General features: G+C 44.8%; 1 non-coding gene across 1 annotated transcript; it reads left to right on the top strand.

Annotated features, from left to right (window-relative positions):
* The first annotated feature begins 14,804 nt into the window (after positions 1-14,804).
* Positions 14,805-14,877, top strand: TRNAW-CCA (transfer RNA tryptophan (anticodon CCA)). The gene has a single exon. It is a non-coding gene; the product is annotated as a tRNA-Trp (tRNA).
* The last annotated feature ends 7,874 nt before the right edge of the window (positions 14,878-22,751 follow it).

Raw genomic sequence — 22,751 nt, 5'->3', positions numbered from 1 at the left:
GAGCAGGGGCAACAGGAAAGAGGAAAAGAACCAGAGGCCACACTGGCATCCACAGTCTTGACTCTCTCAGCTTTAATCCCAGCTTCCCGCCCATTCTAGGCCTGGCCCAGGCTTCAGAAGAGGGATGGTGATGAGAGCTGCTCCAGATGCTGGGTCCAGAAGCTGGACTCTCAGCTCTGGCACTCGGCACTTGGGTAACACTTAGGAGACAGTGCAGCTGTGGGCCTGGGTTTACCCATCTGTGAAGTACAGGTTATCTTGGTGCCCACCACAGGCTTGTGTGGAGGACTAAATTGGTCATATATGTAAGGCCCAGAGCATCACGCCCAGCACATGAGGACTCCTCAGAAGTATATTACACCCTAGTGCTAACAGTTGCGTGATATTGGACAATGTACATAACTTGTAAGGGTCTTGATTTCTGAGCTGTAAACTAAGGAAGTGAGATGAGCTTTGTATCCAATAAAGAAATGTAACTGCTAAAAAAAAATTAAAGCAGTCCACGACAGGTTAACATGAAGATAAATAAAGAGTTCAAAGGATTTGGAGGGCCGCTCTTGGCCCAGAATCCCCACCACCAATATTGCCTCCCAGAGAGAAGACACTAACCCCATGCCTGGCTCTTTTGTTATCACCTTCTGAAGGCAGCATGGGGACCCGCCTCAGACTCAGGGCTGGGTCAGGATGTCCCTGGGTCTTCATTATCAAGATCCATTTTTCCTCCACGTCAGAGGACTAGGAACAGGAAGGAAGGAGAAAAGGGGGCATTGCTGTGACCTCCCTACTTTGTGCTGTCACCACGCCCTCACTCAGAGGCTCCTACTGGCCCGCCACTCAGAGTCCAAGCCTCACTGCCCTTCCCACGGAAGGCCTGAGGCCAGGCCTGCTCTCAGACGTGGACGGCTCCCTCAGCTGCGTTCTCTGTCCTCTCCCCACTTCCACCACCACCAGCCCATCCTTGGAGCCCAGAAAAGTGGACGCCTCTGTAGTCAGGATACCCGGTGGTTTCCAGGCCCTGTGTCAGCACCTTTCGATGAGCTCCATTCTATTTTTAGTCAAGATGGTGCTGAAAGAGCCAAGAAATCTCCCACCTACCTCTTTCTCCTGCACAAGGTCCTACCTAGAAAAAATCCTCTTGTTCTCAACCTGAAAAACAGAGTGTTGGAACCTGAAAGTTTACGGGCCGGATGAGAACTGAAGATGGAGACAGGGAAAGAGTGACACAGAGCAGATTTGTTATAGGAGGCGGAGTCCAGCATGGGAGGGAGAAGTCTGGAGAGTGATGGAGAAAAGGAAAGTAGTGAGGTGGGGTTGGGGAGGGGGGGTAGTGTTCAGGCAGGGTAAGAAGTCTGGGGGCCCAGGGTAGGCCAGGGAAGGAAGACACAAAGGTAAACATTAGGATGGGAAAAGCCAAACTCCTGAATCTCTCCCACACACTCCTCGCCCACCCACCACCCCATCCCAATGTGACAGAAAGCACTTCATAAACCTGCATCCATGGAGGTGTTTGTTATGATCCTAGCTTCATCTTTTGCCAGGACTCCCCCTCCACTGGCTCCTTTCCCCATGAATGGCAGCTGATTCCGTAAACTAAGGGTGGTTTCGTTCCCCAGAAAAACCCATCTGAGAGCCCTCCATGCCCAAGGGTTGATGGCACGCCTTCAGGTTTTCCTCCTGAAAGAAAGGCTTTTGCCACACATTTGTGAAAGGCAGATAACATAAAAAGGGAAAACGCTGAAGGCAGAGATTAAGAGGAAATAATAAAGAAAAGATGGGTGAGGAAAGCAGCTTCTGCATCCTAGTTTCTTCCACTAAAGATGGGCAAAACATCCCCCAAACAGCCAGAATGCTCACACCTTTGGATGCGCAGACTTGCTTTCCACACATTCTAGGGAGTGACACCCATGCAGAAGGTGCTGGAAGGTGCTGGAAGGTTGGAGTAGCCCCTGTTGACTGCAAGGCACCAAGAGTTTCTGGAGGACCCTCAAGCTTTCTACTTCCCATCTTCAAGACCCCACTTTATTGAACTACCCCTCTACACCCCTTAAACCTGTCTGCACCTTCATCCTCAGACCCTGTCACTGGGGACACTCCTCTGAGCTCAGAAAGTTCTCATTCACTTTTTTTTTTGCAAAGGGGGGGTTTAGGGATTCAATTTCACACACACTGATAGGCTGCTGCTGTAACAGGTGTGGCTATCTGGTTGACCCGGCAACCTTCACTTCCCTGCTACGTTATACACGAAGAAGCACTGCAAACAGCGGCGACAGTGAGCAACCAAGTAATCTAAAAAGACAGCACCATTTACAGCAACGTGGACGGACCTAGAGACTGTCATAGTGAGTGAAGTAAGTCAGACAGAGAAGGATAAATATCATATGATATTGCTTATATGTGGAATCTAAAAAAATGGTACAAATGAACTTATCTACAAAACAGAAATAGAGTCACAGATGTAGAAAACGATCTTATGGTTACCAGGTGGTAAGGGGGGGAGAGATAAATTGGGAGATTGGGATTGACATATACACACTACTATATATAAAACAGATAACTAATAAGCACCTACTGTACAGCACAGGGAACTCTACTCAATACTCTGTAATGGCCTATATGGAAAAAGAATCTAAAAAGAGTGGATATGTGTATATGTATAACTGATTCACTTGGCTGTACAGCAGAAAGTAACACAGCATTGTAACTCAGCTACACTCTGATAAAAATTTTTTTTAATAAATAAATAAATAAGAAAGTAAAAAGACACCAAATAGGGAGCGAAGAGTGGGAGAAAACACAACAGTTTGGAGGCATTTGGTGCAAAACTGAGTGCAATGCCTCCCAAGCAAAGCCACAGGAGATGGTGCTGAAGGTGAAAATCAGACAAGCTTCATCATATTCATGCAACAAATGATGTACTGCATATATTTGGAATTCCTCATTATGTCTCAAAATCTTTCTCAAAAATAAGTATTTTTCCATTTCTTTGTAGCTGTTAATAATGACTTCATTTTCAAAGAAAAAAAAAAGAGCATTAGGACAGCACAATGAAACACTTGCCTTTTTAAGAGATGAAAAGTCCTAACCCTCACCCTCCAGAAACAGCCTGTGAACGTCCAAGATAAACTCAGTACTGAAATTCAGGTAGGAAAGGCTCTCTCAAATCCTATGTGCTCTTACTGAACGTAGAATTTTAACTCCGTTGGCTCTATTCATTTCCAGACCCATAGGAGCCAAACTAGAGAGAGTCCTCATAAAGGCAAGGATACAGACATGAGAAATACATGGAAGGGGATGTGTGCTGCATGGACCGCAAAACGCTGCCCTAATGATGACCAGAGGTCAGCATAAACAGGGTGAATACAAATAATCTGGGGTAGAGGGAAGTGGGGACAAAATAAAAGTTGGTCATGAATTGATCATTGCTGAGGCTGGCAGTTGGGTATATACAGTTTATTATATTATTCTCTCATTTTTGTATATGCTTGAATTTTTCCATAATAAAAAGAAGATATTTTATGGGGAGTTCCCTGGTGGCCTAGCGGTCCGGATTCTGGGCTTTCATTGCTATGGGCCAGGTTCAGTCCCTGGTTGGGGAACTGAGATCCTGTAAGCCACGTGGCGCAGCCAAAAAAAAAAAAAAAAATTATTTCAAGGCTGAACTGATCTTAGGGTACTCTGCTTGTAAAAGGTGGAAATCACATGATACATTATAAAACCATTCTTTTCAAAAAACAATCCAACAACATAAGAAGGTCCTTTAAAGGATATACTCTAGAAGATATACATTTATCTGAAAATACCTCACTTCTTGGCAGTAATTTATGTGCAGGGAAGGAAGTGTGTGTATGTCAAACTCTCTTGCCTCTGCTAGGGCCCAAATCTATTCTTTCTGCACTGATAACCTCTCTCTCCACATAGACCAGCCAGCCCTAAGATGTGCAGCCCAAGGCACGGGTAGCTATGGCCATGGGAGGCGAAAATGCTGGGCCTCCTGCCAGATCCTGCCCGAGGAGAGGCGCCCTCCCAGGCTGCCCACAGGTGCCTGGAACCAGGATCTCTATCCCCTGCTGGCTGCCGGGGCAGCCTGGGCAGGGCCGAGCTGGACCCAGGCTCTGAGATTTAGGCTCAGGCACACATGTGTCACCACTGGCCTCTTCCTGGACCTGAAGGGTTTCACCTCACCCCCTGGGTGTCAGCCATTAGGGAAGATTGGTGCTGCAGAGCAACGCACTGTCTCAGACCAAAATTAAATTGAGTTTTCAGGAAACACAAGCACTCGAGTCTGAGGGGGGATCCAATCATTCATTCCAAAGCAAGTTAATTTATTCTTCATTTGTTCACATCAATGACGCCTCAACGGCCTGAGCTCAAGAGCCGTGGGTAGGAGACAGCAGCCAGCCTTGGCATTCCAGTGGGCTTCCTCTGGAGGCTCCAAATGATTTCCTGTTTGTGAATACTTAGAGGTGCCAGCCTTCTCTGCATGTTCCTGTCAAGGACCATTTGAGATGATTATCCTTGAGGAAACAGTGCATCGAGATAGTTAATGACTTATGAACAGACAGTCACTCAAGGCAGTAGTGGCCATCCACTATTTTTACAGAAGCCCCCATCTCACAAAATGGTACCACACCCATCTTATTACTCAAAACAAACCTGGGCACCAGCCCAAAAAGTACCCTCTCCAACACATCTGAGCCAATACAGTCCATTTTCATTCCTAAGTTTCTCTCAAATCCACCCAGCTCTCCATTCCTACCTCCAATACCCTCATCCACTCTAATTTCCTTGAGCTTACTGATATCTGTGAGAAAGTTCAAAATGAGGCCAAGCAACGGAGGACACACCTCCAAACCCCAGGAAGGAAGATGTGCCTTCCCTGCAGGGGAAACCTGGCATCGTAGAATATCAAATCCTCCCCGAGTCTCAGCATCTGTCTCAACCCATCCCCCAAATTGGAGCCAATCAGGCCAGCATCGATGAGGAAGATTTGCTTGAGAGGTTGTCCCTGAAAGCCGCTCTCAGCAGCAAGCAGAAAATCAAAAGCCCTGTCCCAAGAAGAACGAGAAAGGAGTTTGGGGACCCGGTTAAGAATTTCACATAGGGTTACTAGCATAAAAAGTTGACGGTTGAGTCCTTCAGTATGTCAGGCTGGTTTCATGTGAAACTCATTCTAATTCTTGAGGGACTCAAAGAGGCAGCCTGTTGACATGACCAAGAGCAGGTTTTGCTCAAGGTGTTTAGTATTGGACTTAAAGCCCTTTAGCTGGAATTTTCCATCTGCATTTCGCCCCAGGCCCCACCACACCTGACAGTATGACACCTGGCCAATTTGCATATTTCCACAACCTTCTGAACCCTCAAGGCAGTTAATTGCTTCACCCCCATAACATAAGCATAAATGACAACAGAAAGCCCCAAAGGAGCACATTGTACAGTGTGTGACACTTCTCTCCCTGACCCAGTGTCTCTGGAGAGGGAGGGAGCTGGGAGCAGCTCCAGGACCTCTCGCCAAATCCAGGGAGGGAGGTAAACCAAGTGTCCATCAGGTATTCACAGACTGCTCAACTAGAAGGGGAAGCCGAGAGTGCTGGAAGCAGACAGGTGAGAGGCAGGTTGTGTCTCGAGCTTCCACGGCCAGGCAGAGGGGAAGTGGGGGGTCAGAGCCATCTCCCAGCTGAGGGCTGTGCTCTGGGGCCAGCTGGTGTTCAGCCTCCCTGGTTACCAGCGCATGAACAGTTGAGATGGAAGCAGCACCATGAAGACCATCATGTAGATGGCTGCAGTCTCCTCCATGGACCCTGCTTGGGCCTGTGCCTTCTTGCCAAGAGCAGAGAAGCCCTGGGTAAAAAGGCAGCTGGAGGGTTTGGGCTGCAGCTGAACATCCTCTGCAGTGTTCACTCCGGAGGAGACGCCACTACCTGTGGGTCTCATGGAGCAGGAGGCCACGGTCAAGCCCTTCCTATCCTCAGTGGAGCTCCTCTTGGCCAGCAAGTCCCTGGCATTTCTATCTCCTGCCCTTACAAAGAAGGGGTTCAATCCAACTCTTTACGCTTGAAGACCTTTCTAGAAATCCAAATTATCCAGCAGTCCAGACGGACCACACCTCTTCCAGGGTGGCCCTGGAGGAGGTAACAACCCCTCCCCAGGCAGATGTGATGCTCCAGGAAGCCCAGAGGAACCACCCTAGACTTGAGCACCAGAAGGAAGGGAGCACCAGCTCAGTTCCCCATGAGCTGAGCCTGTCACAGAACAATTCAGGGTTTGCTCTTCTCTGAGTTTCAAATCCCAGACGACATGTCATGTCCATGGTGATGGCTGCTCATTCTACCCGTTAGGAACCATGCCCCTTCCAGTTCCCTGGTTGACCATTCACTCCTGTACTCCTCTGTCTGTTTACTCATTTGCTCTTTCATTGCTATCACACACTGAGAATAAAACTCAAAGTCCTCATCACAGCTTACAAGGCTCCTGGTTACTTGACTGGAGCCTCCTGACTGCTCTCCATACACAGCAAACATCCTCAGTGCTCTGGGCCTTTGCACTTCCTACATGACTCATCGCTCCTTGGATCCTGCACCTTCCAGCAGGCTGACCTGGGCTTGCTTACGTGGTAACTCAGCAAGTTTCTGAGGGAAAGGGAGGAAGCACCCGAGGTCCCTTGAGGCCTAGGCCAGGACCTGGTAGTTGGTCACATCTGCCACGTTCTACCAGCCACAGCAGGTCACAGGGCAAGCCCAGATTCAAGGGGTGGGGAAATACACTACACCTCCTGATGGGAGAAGCTTCAAGCAAAGAGGTTTGGATAGAGGGAGGGAGAGGAACTATGGCCATGTTTCAATCCACCATATTCGCATTGCTTTCCCATAAGGATCAGGCCTGGGAGAAATCTCCCGGGGCGGGAGAAGGATTTTCCTTGATATGCCTTCTTATCCCTCTTGGATTTTGAACCCATTAAAGCAAATAATTGCAGCTAAAGCAAATAATAAGCAAATAATTTCAACTAAGTCTCTTTTTTAACCTCTTTTTTTAAATGTCCATTAAGGAAGGAGATGGAAACGTTTAGCTAAAGAAAATATGGGGCTTCATGATCCCTGCACAAGTTAAGATGGATAACCACACGTTGGCTGGGTCTGTGTTTCTAGCAGTCCAGTTTGGTAACTTCTTTGTATTTTGGTTCTTTCTAACGTTCTGCCTGTCCTTAAAGAACAACGTGGCTGAAGTGTCATTTCAGAGGGCTGGTGTCTATGATGTTATGTACATGTGCGCTGAGGTCACACCTTCATGGGTTCGGGTCCTAGCTGTGACACTGCCTTTCTGGAATCTCAGGCAACTCGTTCATCCTATTTAAGTCTCAGTTTCCTCTGTAAAATGGAGATAATAACATCTATTCTGTGGGATTTGGGAAAGAATTAGAGAAAATATATACAGAATACCTAGAGAAATGCCTGGCACATAATAGATGAAACAAATAGTACTACTCAGCAAGTTGAAACGTGAATTTTCTTTCCACAAACAATTTCCTACATTAATTTAAAAATAAACCTTCTTGGGGAACTTCCCTGGTGGCACAGTGGTTAAGAATCTGCCTGCCAATGCAGGGGACACGAGTTCAATCCCTGGTCCGTGAAGATCCCACATGCCGCGGAACAACTAAGCCAGTGCGCCTAGAGCCCATGAAGCCACCGCAATGAGAAGCCCACGCACCACAACGAAGAGTAGTCCCCCACTCGCCGCAACTAGAGAAAGCCCGTGTGCAGCAACGAAGACCCAACGCAGCCAAAAATAAATAAATAAATTTTAAAAGTAATATTTTTAAAAAATTAAAAGTGAAAAATAAACCTTTTCGGGAGTTCCCTGGCGGTCCAATGGTTAGGACTCATCGCTTCCACTGCGATCACTGGGGTTCAATCCCTGGCTGGGGAACTAAGATCCCACAAGCCACACAGCGCAGCCGAAAAAAAAATAAAACAACACCTTTTCAATAGAATGGATAAACAACAAGGTCCTACTGTATAGCACAGAGAACTATATTCAATATCCTGTAATAAACCATAATGGAAAAGAATAGTTTAAAAAAGAATGTATATATATATTTATACGTATATACACATATATACATATATGTATAACTAAATCCCTTTGCAGTACGGCAGAAATTAACACAACATTGTAACTCAACTATACTTCAATAAAAAATGAATAAATAAATAAACCCTTTCAGATCAGATAACTGGCTAGTGCTTCCACGCGAAGCCCTGGTAATCAACCCTTTAAAAAGACATGGCAATCCTCTTATTGGTTATGATTTTCAAAACCCAGGTTTACTTAAGGTAAACAATGCCTGTGTTAATCACTGTCACTCAGACAGCAAATCTATCCCCCAACCTATTAAATACACCATCAGAAGACACGGGGCATTTTTTTATACCCACAGGTAGATGAGTCAGGCCTCTAGGAACCCAGAGGCTGGGACCACCCCAGAGAGAAGTAACCTCTTTCCAAATAAAGTATGGGGTTTGGAGAAAATTAGACTCTAATTCAGAAGATGGCTAATAAGAGAATGGTATGATGCCATTTGCTCCAGGAGGTGCTCTTGTAAACCCTAGGGAAATGAGGCTCAGGTCGACAAGATGCCTCCTGGGATTTGGATGGATAACCCAGATGAATCAAGTGGATTATCAAGGCTCTAACTAGGCTGACTGCATCCTTGCCAGCTTAATCACAAAGGCACGTCTCTGGAAGGGTAGGGCTCCACCCTTGCTAGGGGCTTAGAAAAAGAAAGGTCCTGGTATCCAAGCAGTGGGCTCAGGGCTGCCGGGAAGCCAAAACATGGTGCGGTTGCGTGGGGTGCCTGCTGGGTGGCTGAAAACTGAAGACGATTGCTTTCCAACGACAAGCTCCAGCTCACACTTGCTCACACATACAGATTTATTACCCAAACAGCGAGAAGCGAAATTTTAAGTCTTCGACAAAGAAGGAGCATTTTGAACTAGGGATTTACAATGACCAAGAGACAGCAGAAAGATACAGTCCTTTGCATCCATCCGAGCAGTAGGGCAGTCTGAGAAATGATTATCACTGCGTTCCTTGAGGGCGTTCATCAGAATTACAATGAGAAACTGGAAACTTCCACTGTGGAAAGGCCAGGACTGGCAGAAATGTGAAGAGGGCTGAAGTACTCTTCTAGACTTCCCGGCTCTTCTCTCCTTCCCAGCTAACCTGCCCCCATAACTCACCCCTAGACCCTCTCTCCTGCATCCCACTCTCCCAACATCAAAGGCTAACCCTAGGGAATGATCTAATCCAGGGACCAGCTAACTTTTCCGGTAAATACTTCAGGCTTTCCAGGCCATGAGCCTCTGTTGCACCGACCCAGCTCTGCTACTCCAGTGCAAAAGCAGCCAACAACAAAACCGTGTTCCAACAACACTTTTATTCATGGACCCAGAAATTTGGGTTTCATATCATTTTCATGTGTCATGAAATATCTTCTCATTTTGATTTTTTTTCCAACCATTTAAAAATGTATAAACCATTCTCAGCTCACATGCCACACAAAAACAGGTTGGCAGGCAGCACTGGCCCTGGGGCAGCGGTACTCCTGATCCAGTGAAGTCGCACACACTGGAAAGTAAATGACTACTAGGGTTGAAAGTATCACCTCTCCCACAGGGAACTGCACATAAGGGAGTCAACAATGACCCCGCAATCCCACTACTGGGCATATACCCTGAGAAAACCATAATTCCAAAAGAGTCATGTACCAAAATGTCCGTTACAGCTCTACTTACAATAGCCAGGGCATGGAAGCAACCTAAGTGTCCATCAACAGATGAATGGATAAAGAAGATGTGGCATATATATACAATGGAATATTACTCAGCCATAAAAAGAAACAAAATTGAGTTATTTGTAGTGAGGTGGATGCACCTAGAGTCTGTCATACAGAGTGAAGTAAGTCAGAAAGAGAAAAACGAATACCGTATGCTAACACATATATATGGAATCTAAAAAAAATATGGTCATGAAGAACCTAGGGGCAGCACAGGAATAAAGACTCAGACCTACTAGAGAATGGACTTGAGGACACGGGGAGGGGGAAGGGTAAGCTGGGACAAAGTGAGAGAGTGGCATGGACATATATACACTACCAAACATAAAATAGATAGCTAGTGGGAAGCAGCCGCATAGCACAGGGAGATCAGCTCGGTGCTTTGTGACCACCTAGAGGGGTGGGCTAGGGAGGGTGGGAGGGAGGGAGACACAAGAGGCAAGAGATATGGGGATATATGTATATGTATAGCTGATTCACTTTGTTATAAAGCAGAAACTAACACACCATTGTAAAGCAATTATACTCTAATAAAGATGTTTTTAAAAACTTTTTTAAAAATAAGGGAGTCAACAGAATCCATCCTTCCAATAACTAGTTATTGAGCATCTTCTAAGTGCCAAGCGCCATGCTGGATCCTGGAGATATACTGGGTGATCCAAACAAGTCCTGGTCCCTGAATTCCTATAGCTGATGGGTTAGCAGGGAATTTCCCTAACTGTATTATGTGAAGACTTAGAGCAGGTAGAGAGGCTATCTTAGAATGCCCAGAAAACTCCCCTGGATGTCAAATCCACACCCTTGAACCCAAAGTCAACCTTTGACAAACCCAAAGACTGAACCGGCTACAACACAGCCCCGCCATTCCTCCAGCTGGATGTCTTCCGGCCCCAGAATTCCTTGAGGAAGCAGCAGCTGCTTTGTCCTGTGGAGAGTTGGATGCTTTTGTTGGGTGGGGGTGGGGGGGGCGGGGTTGGAGTGTAGTACAGAGGTGAGGGGACCAAGTCAGGAAGATCACTGAATGATATTAAAACTCAAATCACAGACTTGTGGTGGGATTAACACCTGTTCCCAGGCAAATTTACCGATGATAATTCAGAACTTTACGTTTTCTGGGCAACGAGACTCATTTACGCAGAGCTTTTGAAAATTCTGTTGTTCTGTCTCCCCAGCCTGTGAAGGGTGCAGAACGCAATCTGCACTTGCTTATTTTGTATCTAAGCAACTGTCAGATTCCATATCTACTAATAAGAAAGGGTATAATTATACCGTGATACTTTAATTAGTAGCAGATGCCTGTGTTTGTGAATAAAATGTAAGATTTTGAGAGACCCGGAAGCTCAATTATATGCAAACTTCAGGTGCCTGATGCTTAAGACTCTAAACCTTCCTCTTGGTCAGCGAGGACACAGATGCCCAGACAGTGGCCTTTACCCGATTTGGCCACAGTGAGGAAGGCTAGGGGCCTATATGCATGCAATTTTCATATTACTGAATATCACTGTGTAATAGGAACAGACTTTCTCTAGCGCTTTTCCAGTTACGGATGGTAACGTCTTTATTTTTAATTCACCACTTCTTTCTACCCACAAAACCTATTCAACTAATAAACCCTAAGAGAAAGAGAGATGAGAGCCTGGAGAATCCGGACAGACTACCATAAACTGTGACTGGATTACAGTTTGGACAGCAACACCCAGACAGTATTTTTGAGTTTATCTATTGCAGAAGGTGTATTTCGTCGGGCCAAAAAAAAAAGTCTTTAAGTTGACTAGCTTGATTTATTTTCATCCTGTCAGAATTCAAGGCAAGTTCCTACAGATAAAAAAATAAAATTTGCTTCCTCAGGTCTGAAAGCACTACATCTTGTATCCAGGCCTATAGGGAGGACAGAAGTGATCAAACATGTCCTTGGAATTGCTAATACTGCTGCTTACTCACTTCCACCTGGTAAATGCAAAGCCCCCGAGGGCTTAAAAAAAAATCATCAAAATTCAAAAAAAAAAGAAAAAAAAGAGGAAGAGAGAAAGAGAAAGGGAAACTAATATAATGAAGAAAAAAAGGGGGGCGGGGGCAGGAAGCCATTCTTCCATACCTGTATCCACCACTCACCATAAGGCACCTGGGCCATAAGCTGATCCATAAACTGATAGAGGCTGTATTTCAGTCTCTTTGTTTGGCCTCGGTCCCTGGCACAGAGCGGGCCCTCATTTAAGGTTGCCAAAACAAACTGAATGGAACTCTCTGGGCCTCAGTTTTCTCATCTGAACAAGACAGGCTGGGGACAGGACAATCTCTAACATCTATTCTGTAATTCTACAACCCTATTACCAGTAGGCTTGCAGACTTCTGCAGGGGTCAGCTGTCCAGCCAAGCCTAAATTTTGGTTAAAGACAGAGAATAACTTGAAAAAGTCCAGACCCTGACCTTAAACACTGAAATCTCTAAGAAGAATGTGTCTCCGCCCATCTGAAAACAACTTCAAGGTGTTTTCAGATGGCACGTCCACCAAACAGTCAGGAAAACATGACTGTCTCTGAACGGATTTCCAACGAAGCGCTCCAACTTTGGGGTCCACTGACCAAATGAGAGAGTCTCTGGAACAAACCACTACAGGATAAAAGAAGCTGGACTCTATATGGTGACCTCACAATCTGGGGAATTTCAGGAAACCTTCCTTTGCACTTGTTTTCTTAGAAACCAAAGATGGACTCCAGTCCCTCAAACATGGGGGGCCACAGGGCTCCACCCTAGACTTTAGTCCCAGGGAATCTATGGAGGATGAAGAAGAGAGAACCTTAGGAGCCAAGATAACCATGTATATTCTTTTCCCCAGTCTGAATTCAGCCAAACAGCTGGACACAGGAGGAAAGCAGATCTGCGCTCTGTCCCCTACAGAGCTGGAGGGTGTTAGCAGAGCCTCTGGGCAGCGGGTGGGCCTATCCTGCAAGCCCACTGCATGGTGGGAAAGGATGCTCTCATTCCCTGCCAGCCAACTTTGACCAACCCACACTGCAGACTGGCTGCCGCTGCCTCCCTGACCTCAGGGAGCAGAACAAAGTGGATTGGGAACTTTTTCCCACTCTTAATTCCCTTCAGCTTCGCTGTACCCAGCTGCTGACATCCCTCCCGCGGGAAGACTGTGTATGTTTAACATAGCTCGAGGCAAAAAAAGAAGCAATTACTCTTGCCCAAATCTCTGATTCCACAAAACAGCCTTCCCAGACTCGCTGGTGAAGTCTCAGTTTCTTTAATATCATCCCAACAATCTCCTTTCACGACCCAACTATGCTCAGCCACCCCTACCCACGCCTTTATCATTTTGTCTTGACCCTTGGCAGTGACAGCGCGGTGCCTGTTTTCTGCCGATGCCTGTCCATCCATTGCCACCTAGCGTTCGCATGCTGTCAGATCCGCCCGACTCTCAGGCAGTTGTTGAGAGCATTTCCTTGAGCAATTCTGTTCGTTCCCCTGGAAAGAAATACTAGGAGTGGGTTTGGCTTTGTCCCCTACTCACAGGGGAATTTCTGACAGTGGGGACACACGGCATGGAGCCTGTTGGTGTCACTGCTGTCCCGGACATCTCTAGAGCAGGGCTTCTCAAATTTTCACATGCATTCCAATCACAGGAGGATCTTGTTAAAATGCAGATTCTGATGCATCAGCTCTGGAGTGGGGCCCGAGACTCTGCATTTCTAACAAGCTCCCAGGTGATGCGGATGCCCTTGGTCCAGAGACCACGCTGAATGTCAAGGTGCTAGGGAGGCAGGAGGGACTCATCGGCATTAATTAGCAGCTAAGTATGTCCTCAGCTCTGTCTGTGAATTGCCCAGCGCTGCTTGCACATCCCCCCCGCCAACCCTTGCCACAGTCCCCAGGACCCCCTGCTCCAAGGTGGGGTTGATATCCGACTCTACCACTTATAGTGTGGCCTCGGGAAAGACGCTGACCCTCTCTCATCCTCAGTTTTCTCCTCTATCGAATGAGGACAATGATACTTCTCAGGGATAATACTCATAAAGCAATCATTCGTCCCATGGTTGGTGCTGAATGACTCCATCTTATTCTCATTGTCAGGAAAGCTCCAAGGTCCCTATCCCGCTGCCCCTGGACGGTTATTTGTTCTCTAAGAGATGATGAGTATTCGAATAGGCAGGGGCTTCCGGAGGCCAAAAGAGCAGACCCTGATATTAAGAAAAGCGAGGAGGTGGGGAGGAAGAGTGTCAGAGGCAGACAAGGTAATAACTGCTGCTGCCTTTTGATTTCTGCTGAAGCCTCTGGAACCTGCTTTGTCACTTGTGAATGGCTCTCCAGGGAACGTGACAAGTGATGGCCCAGCTCAGGGGCTGTCATCAGGCCATGCACACGCGCCTCCTCCCCACTCTGCTACTTGGTGCCGAAGGCTTTTATTTCTGCACAACTGGCCTTGCTCCCACCCCATGGGCACGAGGCAGAGGGAGAGGCAGGCAGCCAGCACCCGGCCCTGGGGGGCTTTGTGCCATGCGGGGGACAGCAGCAGGTGGGGAGGGGGGTACACTAGGACAGAGGTGGGCGGCGGGCAATCTTGCTCTGTTCCCAGGCTGAGGCCCCAAAGGGCTGACAGTGAGGAGTTAGGAAGGGCAGGAATTATTTGTGCTTATTCCAGATGATTGTTTTGACCAGACTAACCTGCATCATAGTTCCCACATAAAGGAATAAAAATCACAAACTTTTTTAAAAAAAGGTATTCCGAATTCCACCTTCCTCAATCTGATGGCTAGAAAGTGTTTTCTGCCTAGTACATCCCTTTGTTATTCGAAGCCGTAATCAGCCATGAGAAACAGCCATAAACTGAAGTGTTAGAAGCAGAGAGGTAATACATTTGCATTGTTTTGATTCTTCCCAAGGACTTTTCCATTCTATTTTTCTATATTTGAATGGCAATCCTAGATAAAATAATCTTATTTTAAAAAAAAAAAAAAAGTCTGGGACTTCCCCGGTGGTCCAGTGGTTAAGACTCCACGCTCCCAAAGCAGAGGGCCCAGGTTTGATCCCTGGTCGGGGAACTAAGATCCCACATGCCACAACTACAGAGCCCATGCACCGCAACTACTGAGCCCGTGCATTCTAGGGCCCATGCACCACAGCTAGAGAAGCCCGTGCACCACAATGAAGAGCATGCAATGAAGACCCGATGCAGACAAAATTAAAAAAAAAAAAAATGGCTGCAAATCTTTGGCAGGCCTGGAGCATTTTATAATAAATTTCCAGAAAAGCCTTAGGAAAAAGGACTTTGGGGTTACAGAGGAGACACTGAGGCAAGCCCTTTAAAGCCCTGGTGTGAGAACTTCTCCTTGGGGTGAGCTCACAGCAGACTAGTCTTATCTGCCTTCAAGAAGATGTCAATGGGTGGTTCCCTGCTGAGGATCTTTGGAGATACCCCAAGCTTCCCCAGCATTTCCTCCCTACATGCCTTTCTGTTCTTGAACTTAAACCATGTTCCTACTGACTCGAAGACAGCTTCCTCCTTCATTACCACTGACAACCTTCTGAAGTCATTGCACGGAAGACACTGCCAACTGTCTCTCCAGAAGCAGCCTCATCCTGAGGCCTGAGGGGCAAGAGCAGCTCAAACTCCAGGCAAGAAAGGGTTAGGTCAGAGGAGCACTGCTTACCTTGAAGCCCTTCTGGCAAGAGGGGAAGAAAAGAGGTTGCAGAGGTGCACACAGTCCCCCATGCAGGAGGCCAGCATGGCTGGCATGCAGAGAACCAGGTGAGTGGTAGGGTAGGTGAGGTCACAGAGACTAGAAGCAAGATAATCTATCCAGAGACTGGTGGGCCAGAGCTGGGATTATTGAACACTCCTGGCACGCTTGCCTCAGGGCCTTTTCACATGCTGTGTGCTCAGCTCTCAAAACTCTTCCCTCGAGATACATAAGGCTCCCTCCTTCACCTTCTTGGTCCTCACCCAGAAGTCTCCCTGACCACCCTCCCAACACCCTTTATCCACCTTTGCTCCTGTATTGTTCCTTCCTAGCACTTATCATTACCTGCTATATGATATATTTCCTGATTTGCCTTGCTTATTGTCTGTCTCCTCCACCTGATTTCAACTCTAAGAGGGCAGAGACTATTCAGTCCCATGTGCTTAGGACAGTGCTTGGCACTTAGTAGATGCTCAATAAGTTTGTGTGGACTGAATGAATGAATCAGTGAGCCTGGGGACACGATCAAGTCTAAACCCTCAAATCACATCAAGGAGTCATGGAGTGCTCACTGTGGGCAAAGCCCTGTCCTCGTGCCACAAGGAAGTCAGTGAGCAATAATGCAACATCCCTGCTTCAAAACTCACACAGCCTATTTGGAAGACAAGTCATAAATGTCAGGAAAGATAAACAATAACAGAGTATTTCACCCTTTGTGACCTATTGAGATTTTTCAGTCTCTAAGACAAAATCCCTGTGCTGTAGAGTGTTGGGCTTTGGTGTTATGGAATTAGTGATTCCCTACTTGATGAAGAGTCCTCCATCCTCACCAAATGACACAAGCCTCTTAATATGTATCCAAGGCTGTCTTACAGGCATGATAGGACTAGTGCATCAGTCAAGCGGCCGAAAACAGCGCAAGGAAGATACATAAAAGTTTAGTGTATTAAGAGTTAAACAGAGGGCAGACAGCAGAAGCAAGAACTACAATCCTGCAGCCTGTGGAACAAAAACCACATTCACAGAAAGACAGACAAGATGAAAAGGCAGAGGGCTATGTATCAGATGAAGGAACAAGATAAAACCCCAGAAAAACAACTAAATGAAGTGGAGATAAGCAACTTGCCAGAAAAAGAATTCAGAATAATGATAGTGAAGATGATCCAGGACCTTGGAAAAAGAATAGAGGCAAAGATCGAGAAGGTGCAAGAAATGTTTAACAAAGACCTAGAAAAATTAAAGAACAAACAGAGATGAACAATACAATAACTGAAATGAAAACTACACTAGAAGGAATCAATAGCAGAATAACTGAGGCAGAACGGATAAGTGACCTGGAAGACAGAATGGTGGAATTCACTGCTGGGGAACAAGATAAAGAAAAAAGAATGAAAAGAAATGAAGACAGCCTAGGAGACCTCTGGGACAACATTATAGGGGTCCCAGAAGGAAAAGAAAGAGAGAAAGGACCAGAGAAAATATTTGAAGAGATATAGTCAAAACCTTCCCTAACATGGAAAAGGAAATAGCCACCCAAGTTCAGGAAGCGCAGCGACTCCCATATGGGCTAAACACAAGGAGAAACACGCCGAGACACACAGTAATCAAATTGGCAAAAATTAAAGACAAATTATTGAAAGCAGCAAGGGAAAAATGACAAATAACAAACAACGGAACTCCCATAAGTTTAACAGCTGATTTCGCAGCAGAAACTCTACAAGCCAGAAGGGAGTGGCATTATATACTTAAAGTGATGAAAGGGAAGAACCTACAACCAAGATTACTCTACCCAGAAAGGATCTCATTCAGATTCAAAGGAGAAATCAAAATCTTTACAAACAAGCAAAAGCTAAGAAAATTCAGCACCACCAAACCACCTCTACAACAAATGCTAAAGGAACTTCTCTAAGGGGAAACACAAGAGAAGAAAAGGACCTACAAAAACAAACCCAAAACAATTAAGAAAAAGGTCATAGGAACATACATATCGATAATTACCTTAAACGTGAATGGATTAAATGCTCCAACCAAAAGACACAGGCTTGCTGAAAGGATACAAAAGCAAGACCCAAATATATGCTGTCTAGAAGAAACCCACTTCAGACCTAGAGACACAGACTGAAAGTGAGGGAATGGAAGAAGATATTCCATGCAAATGGAAATCAAAAGAAAGCTGGAGTAGCAATACTCATATCAGATAAAACAGACTTTAAAATAAAGAATGTTACAAGGGACAAGGAAGGACACTACATAATGATCAAAGGATCAATGCAAGAAGAAGATATAACAATTATAAACATATATGCACCCAACATAGGAGCACCTCAATACATAAGACAACTGCTAACAGCTATAAAAGAGGCAATCGACACTAACACAGTAATAGTGGGGGGCTTTAACACCTCACTTACACCAATGGACAAATCATGCAAAATAAAAATAAATAAGGAAACACAAGCTTTTTTTTGGGGGGCGGGTACGTGGACCCCTCACTGTTGTGGCCTCTCCCGTTGCGGAGCACAGGCTCTGGACGCACAGGCTCAGCGGCCATGGCTCAAAGGCCCAGCCACTCCGTGGAATGTAGGATCTTCCCAGACCAGTGCACAAACCCATGTCCCCTGCATTGGCAGGCGGACTCTCAACCACTGCACCACCAGGGAAGCCCTGGAAACACAAGCTTTAAATGACACAATAGACCAGATAGATTTAATTGATATTTATACGCCATTCCATCCAAAAACAGCAGATTACACTTTCTTCTCAGTGCGCATGGAACATTCTCCAGGATAGATCACATCTTGGGTCATAAATCAAGCCTCAGTATATTTAAGACAATTGAAATCATACCAAGCATCTTTTCTGACCAAAACACTATGGGATTAGAAATGAACACAGGGAAAAAAACACAAACACATGGAGGCGAAACAATACATTACTAAATAATCAAGAGGTCACTGAAGAAATCAAAGAGGAAATCAAAAAATACCTAGAGACAAATGACAATGAAAACACGACAATCCAAAACCTATGGGATGCGGCAAAAGCAGTTCTAAGAGGGAAGTTTATAGCTATACAAGCCTACCTCAAGAAACAAGAAAAATCTCAAATAAACAATCTAACCTTACACCTAAAGGAACTAGAGAAAGAAGAACAAACAAAACCCAAAGTTAGCAGAAGGAAAGAAATCATAAAGATCAGAGCAGAAATAAATGAAATAGAAACAAAGAAAACAAGGGCAAAGATGAATAAAACTAAAAGCAGGTTCTTTGAGAAGATAAACAGAATTGATAAAACATTAGCCAGACTCATCAAGAAAAAGAGGGAGAGGACTCAAATCAATAAAATTAGAAATGAAAAAGGAGAAGTTACAACAGACACCGCAGAAATACAAAGCATCCTAAGAGACTACTAAAAGCAACTCTATGCCAATAAAATGGACAACCTGGAAGAAATGGACAAATTCTTCGAAATGCACAACCTGCCAAGACTGAACCAGGAAGAAATAAAAAATATGAAGAGCCCAATCACAAGTAATGAAATTGAAACTGTGATTAAAACTCTTCCAAAAAACAAAAGTCCAGGAACAGATGGCTTCACAGGTAAATTCTATCAAACATTTAGAGAAGAGCTAACACCCACCCTTCTCAAACTATTCCAAAAACTGCAGAAGAAGGAACACTCCCAAACTCATTCTATGAGGCCACCATCACCCTGATACCAAAACCAGACAAAGATACTACAAAAAAGGAAAATTACAGACCAATATCACTGACAAATATAGATGCCAAAATCCTCAACAAAATACTAGAAAACAGAATCCAACAACACATTAAAAGGATGATACACCATGATTAAGTGGGATTTATCCCAGGGATGCAAGGATTCTTCACTAGATGCAAATCAATCAATGTGATACACCATATTAACAAATTAAAGAAGAAAAACCATATGAACAACTCAATAGATGTAGAAAAAGCTTTTGAAAAAATTCAACACCAATTTATGATAAAAACTCTCCAGAAAGTGGGCATAGAGGGAACCTACCTCAACATAATAAAGGCTATATATGACAAACCCACAACAAACATCATTCTCAATGGTGAAAAACTGAAAGCATTTCCTCTAAGATCAGGAACAAGACAAGATGTCCACTCTCGCCACTATTATTCAACATAGTTTTGGAAGTCCTACCCATGGCAATCAGAGAAGAAAAAGAAATGAATACAAATTGGAAAAGAAGAAGTAAAACTGTCACTCTTTGCAGATGATATGATACTATACATAGAGAATCCTAAAGATGCCACCAGAAAATTACTAGAGCTAATCAATGAATTTGGTAAAGTTGCAGGATACAAAACTAATGCACTGAAATCTCTTGCATTCCTATACACTAATGATGAAAACTCCGAAAGAGAAATTAAGGAAACACTCCCATTTACCACTGCAACAAAAAGAATAAAATACCTAGAAATAAACCTACCTAGGGAGGCAAAAGACCTGTATGCAGAAAACTATAAAACACTGATGAAAGTAATTAAAGATGATACCAACAGATAGAGAGATATAACATGTTCTTGGATTGGAAGAATCAATATTGTGAAAATGATTATACTACCCAAAGCAATCTACAGATTCAATGCAATCCCTATCAAATTACCAATGGCATTTTTTACGGACCTAGAACAAAAAAATCTTAAAATTTGTATGGCGACACAAAAGACCCCGAATAGGCAAAGCAGTCTTTAGGGAAAAAAAAAGAGTGGGAGGAATCAGACTCCCTGGCTTCAGACTATACTACAAAGCTACAGTAATCAAGACAATATGGTACTGGCACAAAAACAGAAACATAGATCAATGGAACAAGATAGAAAACCCAGAGATAAACCCACGCACCTATGGTCAACTAATCTATGACAAACAATGCAAGGATATACAATGGAGAAAAGACAGTCTCTCCAATAAGTGGTGCTGGGAAAACTGGACAGCTACATATAAAAGAATGAAATTAGAACACTCCCTAACACCATACACAAAAATAAACTCAAAATGGATTCGAGACCTAAATGTAAGACCGGACACTGTAAAACTCTTAGAGGAAAACATAGGAAGAACACTCTTTGACATAAATCACAGCAAGCTCCTTTTTCCATTACTCAACCTCCTAGAGTAACGGAAATAAAAACAAAAATAAACAAATGGGACCTAATGAAACTTCAAAGCCTTTGCACAGCAAAGGAAACCATAAACAAGACGAAAAGACAACTCTCAGAATGGGAGAAAATATTTGCAAATGAATCAACGGACAAAGAATTGATCTCCAAAATATATAAACAGCTCATGCAGCTCAATATTAAAGAAACAAACAACCCAATCCAAAAATGGGCAGAAGACCAAAATAGACATTTCTCCAAAGAAGACATACATATGGCCAAGAAACACATGAAAAGCTGCTCAACATCACTATTAGAGAACTGCAAATCAAAACTACAATGAGGTATCACCTCAACTCACACCAGTTAGAATGGGCATCATCAGAAAATCTACAAACAACAAATGCTGGAGAGGGTGTGGAGAAAGGGGAACCCTCTTGCACTGTTGGTGGGAATGTAAATTGATACAGCCACATGGAGAACAGTATGGAGGTTCCTTAAAAAACTAAAAATAGAATTACCATATCCAGAAATCCCACTACTAGGCATATACCCAGAGAAAACAATAATTCAAAAAGACACATGTACCCCAATGTTCATTGCAGCACTATTGACAACAGCCAGGTCATGGAAGCAACCTAAGTGCCCATCGACAGATGAATGGATAAAGAAGATGTGGTATATACATACAATGGAATATCACTCAGCCATAAAAAGGAACAAAATTGGGTCACTTGTTGAGATGTGGATGGATCTAGAGACTGTCATACAGAGTGAAGTAATTCAGAAAGAGAAAAACAAATATCGTATATTAACGCATGTTTGTGGAACCTAGAAAAATGGTACGGATGAACAGGTTTGCAGGGCAGAAACTGAGACACAGATGTAGAAAATAAACGTCTGGACACCAAGGGGGCAAGCCGCGGGGGGGTGGGGATGGTGGTGTGATGAATTGGTCAATTGGGATTGACATGTATACACTGATGTGTATAAAACTGATAACTAATAAGAACCAGTGGTATAAAAAAATAAGTAAAATTTTAAAAATAGAGTTAAACAACTACCGTGTAGTGCAGGGAACTATATTCAATATCTTGTAATAACCTATAATCAAAAAGAATCTGGGAAAGGAGGGGGAAGATGGCGGAAGAGTAAGACGCGGAGATCACTTTCCTCCCCACAGATACATCAGAAATACATCTAAACGTGTAACAACTCCTACAGAACCACCACTGAACGCTGGCAGAAGACCTCAGACCTCCCAAAAGGCAAGAAACTCCCCAAGTACCTGGGAGAGGGGATTAAGAGCGCTGCTTAAAGGAACTCCAGAGACGGAAGTGAGCCACGGCTATCAGCGCGGACCCAAGGGACGGGCATGAGACGCTAAGGCCGCTGTTGCAGCCACCAAGAAGCCTGTGTGCGAGCACAGGTCACTATCCACATCTCCCCTCAGGGGAGCCTGTGCAGCCCGCCACTGTCAGGGTCCCGTGATTCAGGGACAACTTCCCCGGGAGAACGCACGGCCCGCCTCAGGCTGGTACAACGTCACGCTGGCCTCTGCCGCCGCAGGCTCACCCCGCGCACTGCGTGCCCCTCCCTCCCCCCACCCCTCCGCCTGAGTGAGCCAGAGCCCCTAATCAGCTGCTCCTTTAACCCCGTCCTGTCTGAGCGAAGAACAGACGCCCTCCGGCAACCTACACGCAGATGCGGGGCCAAATCCAAAGCTGAACCCGAGAGCTGTGCTAACAAAGAAGAGAAAGGGAAATTTCTCCCAGCAGCCTCAGGAGCAGCGGATTAAATCTCCACAATCAACTTGATGGACCCTGCATCGGTGAAATACCTGAATAGACACCGAATCATACAAAGTTGAGGAGGTGGACGTTGAGAGCAAGATATATTATTTTTTTCCCCTTTTCCTCTTTTTGTGAGTGTGTATGTGTATGCTTCTGTGTGAGATTTTGTCTGTATAGCTTTGCTTTCACCATTTGTCCTAGGGTTCTGTCCGTCGGTTTTTTTTTTTTTTTACTTTAAAAAAATTTTTCTTAATTTTTATTTTAATAACTATTTTATCTTACTTTATTTTAT

This window comes from Pseudorca crassidens, chromosome 10 (assembly GCF_039906515.1).
Source record: "Pseudorca crassidens isolate mPseCra1 chromosome 10, mPseCra1.hap1, whole genome shotgun sequence".
Lineage (NCBI taxonomy): Eukaryota > Metazoa > Chordata > Mammalia > Artiodactyla > Delphinidae > Pseudorca > Pseudorca crassidens.
This window is presented reverse-complemented; position numbering and strand designations above follow the sequence as displayed.